At 43.5% G+C, this 7,042-nt stretch overlaps 1 long non-coding RNA gene across 1 annotated transcript in view; it reads right to left on the reverse strand.

Moving 5' to 3' along the window:
• The window catches only part of LOC121335863, a 60,382-nt gene extending 55,921 nt beyond the window's left edge, over positions 1-4,461 (reverse strand). The window contains exon 1 of the long non-coding RNA XR_005952660.1: positions 4,334-4,461. This is a non-coding gene — a long non-coding RNA (uncharacterized LOC121335863). The remainder of the gene's footprint in view (positions 1-4,333) is intronic.
• Between the last annotated feature and the right edge of the window lie 2,581 nt (positions 4,462-7,042).

Genomic DNA, 7,042 nt, shown 5'->3' on the forward strand with positions numbered 1-7,042 from the left:
ATCCTGTTTTTCAAATGTCAGCAGGAAAAAAGTCAAATTTTCCTTCTGGCTTTCTCCAACCCCAGAGTAATCTGATGCAATATAAATCAATATGTTCTTGAGACAGCATTCCATGGAAAATGTAAATTGTAATGTTATCTGATATTTGGGTTGTACAAACTCAAGCAAATTGCAGAAACTATAATCCTGGGCTGTGAATCACTGCTGCAGATCTAATCGCTACCAGTCTTTTCTGTCCATCAGCTCTGCTGTCTGCAAAGCGGTGGAAGTATGGATTACACAACTTGTACTTTTCATCACTAACATGCCCTGGTGGTAAGAAATTGTAGTGTGACCAAACAGTTAATTAGAAGCAAAGCCTTGTAGCTGGTTTCAATCTCCTGTGTGCAGATACACTCACCTCTCCAACCAGAGCAGGTTCCGGTGTTTATAGCCAACACACATCTACTTTAACTTTTTAGAGCAGAAACCATTCAGGGGAACAGACTGTTTAGGAGCTGTGATTAGAAGGAAGCTCGCTAGTGCAACAAATGGTCAAGCAGACAACACAAACCAACAGATGCCAAACTATTTGAAGTCTGATACAGAAAAAACATTTGAGGAGGGCCTTTCCTCCTCAAATGAGGGCCAGGGCTGTCAGACCCCAGACAGAAACACATACCAGCTGGTCAGCCATGCAGAATGAAATCTCCCAAAGACCGGTTTCATCATAAGCAGCAGCTGACCGATCACAATTGACAGGACGGCTGACAGGAGGGCTCATTCCTCCCTCCCTCGCTCTCAGTCAACATGAGCCACTGCTTTTGTCATGAGAGCCTGTGGTATGTGTTTGCCTGGAACAAACTCATGTTCACGGGGAATCAGACTTATTGTTTGCTACAGTCTGCCACAGGGTAAGTAAAAACTCCTGTCTCAAGCTGGCAGAAACCAAGTGAAGTCAAGATCTCCTCATAACAAAGTGCACACTGAGCAATTCTTAGGCTGCTTAGGAAATGCAGGTAGGTCTGCCCTGCTTCTGCTGGGATTGAATAGTGCTTTGACACACAGCCCTTACCCCACAGTGATAAACACATCTGACATCACACCTTGGATTCACTGCTCACATCTCCATCATTGCTGCCACAATTTTAGGCTGTACATTCACCAGCAGAGGCTAAGGCTGAATAGTTACACCTGCAATTTATTAAAGCCTTTCTAAGACCACTATAGACATTTTGGTGGTTTAAAGAAGGAAGTCTCACAGTCTGTGTGAAATATGAAACAGGGAAGCAGAAAGTCCTGGAAAGAAAGGAAAAGCACAGAGTCAGAGAGAACTTTCTTGTAAGGTGGGGACTTTGAAGAGAGAAATGCAATGAAAGCGTCTGATGTGAGCTCTCCTACAGAAGGCTGGCAGACTTCTCCAAACCCACCCAAGCTGCTGATCTAAACAGAGCACCCTGAAAATTCCTTGTGAAGCAAATGACAGGATGAAGAAGGAGACAAGAGGAGGATGTCTGAAAGAAACACACAAGCAAGGGAGGGACTGTCAGCAGGAAAGTCCTATTCTATATATCAGGTTTAACAAAATTAGCAGAGTCGCCCTAAAGCATCTCAGCAAACAGAAATTTCAGCATCCACATGCTTTTTGGGTTTGCCTAAATGCTGTTTATACCTCCATGTTTACATACAACCCATCCACTTTCCTCTTCAGAAGACCCACGCTTTTAAATGATTCTGTAATTATATTTCTTCATAGTAGCAGAGAGTTTTAAAAAGAATACCAGACAAGCCAAGGGAACAAACTCTTCTTGGACAGTTTCCCATCCCTGTTATTTTCATTAAAAAACTGGGTGCACTGAGACTAAGGTTGTTTGCACTATGTGCCTGACTCAGGAAACAAGCAGTTTGTTATTATGGTTATTTCTGGCAATTTAGGCCATTTCTTCTCTGAAACATAAAGAATTCCTATTTCAGCTTAACTACTAGTCTACAGATTCAAAATGCATGTGCTAAGTCTTAATCTACAGGGTGTCCCACCTGACTGACTAGGAAATAAATCCAAACAGAGCACAGCAAAAAATTACAATAAGTTGCCTGCATCACTTCAGGCCATATTCATCAAGTGATGGTTTATGAGTGCTGCATACTGAAAACACCCAGGAGCTGGGTATTATGAATTCTAAGCCACTGACCATCATTTCCCTTTACTCCACAAGTTCTATTAAAAAAAAAAAAAAAATCAAGCAGCTGTCAATTAGCAGTGTCTCATTCAAGCTGCTGCTGAATTAAACAGGCTGAAGATGTGTGCCCTGACTCAAGCAGAACAATCTTTCCCCCACAATTACAGCAGAGAAGCTCTTCTTTGTTTAAATATTCAGTTCAACAAAGGACTTAAAATCTTCATGCTCACAAAGGTTAGGAACTTTGTGGGCAGCAGTGTAGGCTGTGTGCACCAGATTTAGGAACATTTATGTAAGCGCCTCCTAAGACTGTACAACAAATTGGGGAGAGCGGGGGGCCAGTTTCAGTGGCTACATCTTGTAGCTATAGCTTTTGTCTCTCCCTCCACATTTGGGTCTTAATCACTCTAGACATCCACAAGATGCTCTGTTGCATCCAATAATTTTTGAGAAATAAAATAGGAATCAGTACTCTTAAAATCGGCACTTTAAAAATATGGGATGTTCCCACCGCACTGCCACAGCACTTCTCTGTGCTGTTCTCCAATTATCTTTCATGTACACACACTCCCCTCTTGCCACCTTATAACCACTTGTACTTGCAGGGCAAGGTAGCAGCTTTCAGACAACCAAGGAAACTGTGAGAAAAAGGGTAAGGTGGGATTATTTTCCATATTTCAGGCTAAAAATCAACATGATTTATATTAAAAAAAAAAAAAATAAGGACCAGGGAAGTTATTGTGCCTGTCCTTTACCATAGGATGCAGGATTTCAAGCTAAAATATGGGAAACCCCATATTAAATGAGAAGTCTGCCAACCCTAGGAGCTCAATCATAAAGTGGATTATTCTGTGGAGTCACAGAGGTTTCCTAGACTACTCATTTTCACATGAGCTGATAGCTCGAGGGGATGTTCAGACAGTGCTTGATGCTTTTGAACCTGACCTACAACCAGCCAATGTCAGTTCAAACCTGACCGCCGGCAGAAAGCATGGAAAAAACGGGAAGAGGAGCGAAGCATGTTGTCATGGTCTGCCTCTGTCAAAGGAGCTTGCAGTTTGATAGACATCAAACCAACAGCACAGAAAGCTCAGATTGCACTGAAGCTAAATAAATATCACATATAGCAGGGATGGAGGAGAAGTGTAGGAAGACAGAGGAAGTCTGGGAAAGGGGTAATAGGGTGGTAGAGGCGGAGAAAAGGGACAAGACTAGGAGTAACACAGACATGCTCCCAAGGTCCGAGGCAAGTAAACAAACTCATCCTTGTCCTCCCTGCCTCCTCTTTGTCCTCAGTGAGACCTGGGCAACCCTTGCCCTGAGACCCGTCTTCAAAGGATGGTGACTGCCATTCCTTATGGGTGCCAGCCCTTTCCACCTTCCTGGTACCTTCTGAAAAACATGAAGTGCAGGACTGGAAATGTACTGGGTCAGTGCTTAGCACAGTATCCCAGACACTGACAAGGGGTTGGGAAGGGAGGCATTACTGACTCAGATGAATGGCAGTTCCCACCCCTCACATCTCCTGTGTCTGTACAGAGGACATTTACATTCAACAGAGCTTACAGCTCATGGACATGAACAGTTAATTTCACACCCCTTAAAAAAAAGCATTCTGCTTAGAGGTCAGGAGTCTAAAATCTACACACTCCATTGGATTTCCTTGATACTAATAGCACAACATAAATTTGCCATAAATAAATAGCCTTGCTGGAGGTTGAAAGATTGTTTTGGGGGGCTTTTCTCTGGAGTCAAAGTGGGTCCAATCAAAACACATAGCACTCAGTTCTACTACGTCCATCACAGCTGGTGCGTGGTGCCTGTTGCCTCCTGCAGACAATGCAGATCAGGGAGCTTGGCAAAGGCTTTAGATCTACAAGGAAGATCAAATCTCCCAATGGGATGGAGCAGCCCTAGCAACGTACCCGCTAGGATTCTCTGGTTGCTTCCCCATATCATGTGGGGAATAGGATCTTGTTCTCCTAAGCAGACCTGGCTGATTATCAGCCTCAGGATTTGGGGGTGGTTAGCACATAGAAGTCATTCTTCACTCAACCCTGTGCACATGCTGGGGCCTGAAAGGGTCCCAATCTCACTTTCTGCTATGCTCAGTAATGGTCTGAGGGTCAGCAAGAGAAATGAAGCTGAAAACCATAAGAAGTCAGGAAACTTACATTAAAGACATAGTCCCCTCTTCTCCACTGGGACAGGAAACAGACTAGAGCAGGTTGCTAGGCTGGCAAGGAGGGAATGTGATAAAGCAAGCCTGGTTGAAATTGGTGCAGGGAATTTCGCAGATGGGTGACATACAGGGAATGCAAGATCTACTCATATGTGTAGTTAAATAACCCCAGAAGCATGCAGAACTCTAGCAGGCAGCTGCCTTTGATACATATATAGCAATAGGTACCAGCTGACAAGAAGTTATTGGCTTCCAAAATATCATGGATTAAGAAGACAAGAAAGGAGGTAAACTAAAAGTGCTAGGCAATAGATATGCATGACAGAGGTTGGAAAAGAAAGAAGATTCACATTTTTAATGTGGAGGTTTTTCTTACATGGCTGTCACATCACAATTTATGGAGCTAGACATGCTAGAGAGTTCCCCCTCTCTCTACACAACAGAGAAGAGCTCAGCACTCATCACAGTGTGACCAAGTGCCAAAGAGTAGAAAAGAAGCACATTGCAGCCACACAGCCTCTCCATTCCAGCCATACCCATGTTTCAGCAGCCCCTGTAGCTAAGAGTAACAAATTTCACTTCCAATTGAAAGAGTTCACTTGCATTAAAAGGCAAAGAAACTAGATGAAGACTGCTTACACATCATAAAGTTGCGTACATCCCAGATGACCTTCCTAACTTGTATAGTTTGGGGTCAACTTGAATGAGCAATCTAAAAGGGAAACTTTCCATAACCTATTGCCAACTACTTGAATCAGTGATTTCCAAAATGTGGGCCATGGACAGCTGGTTGGTCATGTGTGACTGGCACTCCTCCATTCTCATTGCTATTTCAGCCTGAGCTCTGCTAAAAATATACCAAATCATTTCCTAATATTGCATTCTCATGTGATCACTAGCTGGTGTTGAAATGGGGATGTAAGTAACCCAAAGATGTGAGAGGTGGAAGAGTGTTGCTCCATGCATCAGGAGATGGTAAAGGGAGGTATGACTTCAGGGGAATGTGAGATGCAAAACCAGGCTCCCACTGAAGAAAACAGATAATGAAAAACAACGGGATGTACTGGAAAAGTGGATATTTTCAGTTAAGGCTGCTGAGAAGCATGTAGATTGTTTTTATGATTTGGTGGGATGTTTATGTTTTCTTCTGTCTATATCTGTAGCCTCCTCTTATTCTGGGACATGCAGTGATACTCTGTACCAAGGAGTGTGACTCTGCTCAGCTCTCAGGGTGCCCTAGGCCCCAGGAAGCACGGTCAGACACCCAGAGGTAGAGAGATACCTGCAGGATATGCAACCAAACATCCATGCCATCCAAGCAATGCACCACTGCCCTTGGGGCACCCGAGCTTGTGCCAGAGCAAGGTGCACTTTCCTTGTAGTTAAAACTGTCGACCAGCTTGCCAGTTTCCCAGAACATGCAGGCCATTGCATGACCCAAACATTTCTGACTCCTCCTGCTCTCAGGCTGCATGCCTGCCATGCTGCAGGTGGGGCGCAATGTAGTGCAGCCATCTCAAGAAACAGATGGATCAGTACAGATCTGCAGGTCTTTTCTATCATCAAAAAATGTGAAAATGAAAAGCAGGCCTGAGTAGTTTTCATAACAGCATAAGGGATTCCAAGGGGCAGCAGGGGGAGTATGGGAGTGTGTAAATCTGTTAAAATAATTTTATAAAAAAGGATATGAACCAGTCAAGCCTCAGTTTATGTTCCCCACTTACACTTGCTCTCCTTGACAAAAATAGGCGGCAGGCTGTTGCAGGCTTTAATGCCCTGCAGATCCTTGATGGTTTATTCCAGAGAGGACAGGATCCTTTGGAAGGCTGCACAGTGATATCACCCACCTCCACATTAGAAGGATCTGAGAGCCTGTTCCAAGAAGATCTGGGGCTGCAGGCAGGACAAATAAAGCTCTCACATGCTTTTCAGTCAGGCAGCTGCATGTAGTTCAGCAGGAAACTCTTTGTACTATGTGACCAGGTCACAGACGCAAACAAAAGGGCACTGAGAGATTGAGTCAACAGCCGGTTCTCATGTCCCTCTGTGTCATATTCATGTCTCTAAAAACCAAGTGCTCTTAAGAGGAATTTGACATCATATGTGCATGCTGTAACACTTGCTATAAAAGAAACAGTAAAACATTCCAAAAAAGTCAGGCAGTTCCAAAAGTTTTACTGCCACTAAAACAATAGCTGAAGACTACACTTCTAGCAAGCAGCAGCCAGGATTTTAACCATGCTGCTTACACTAATCCCCCTGAAATTTCTCTTAAAGAGAATTCAGGAGAAGATCTGAACTAGCCTATTCCTTTAAAGAGAAAGAAACTGAAGAAAAAAGCTAAAGTTGAACAGTCACCTGAAAGAAGTGAGGAAATGCCACTTCTGGAAGAGACTTCACTTACCATACTGGATTTAGCTACTCAACCATTGTTGAAAAACACAGGTTATTGAATCCTCATGAAGGTCTGAGAACATTGGAAAGCAGGAAAAGCCACTGTAAAATGACAGCCATGTGCTGTGCAGAGCAATGGGAGCAGGATCTCAGAAACCATGATGTTCAGCACTACCACTCATTTGCCTTCAGAGCACAACAATGAAGGGAAGGAAACAGACTGGAAGAACGTAGTTTGGAAGAGTGTGTTAAATGCATTATAAAATGTATTGCTGTAAGACTGCAGTTCAATTTATCCAGGTTTGTA

Source organism: Onychostruthus taczanowskii, unplaced genomic scaffold, assembly GCF_017590055.1.
Source record: "Onychostruthus taczanowskii isolate IOZ18803 unplaced genomic scaffold, ASM1759005v1 scaffold21, whole genome shotgun sequence".
In the NCBI taxonomy this organism is placed as follows: domain Eukaryota; kingdom Metazoa; phylum Chordata; class Aves; order Passeriformes; family Passeridae; genus Onychostruthus; species Onychostruthus taczanowskii.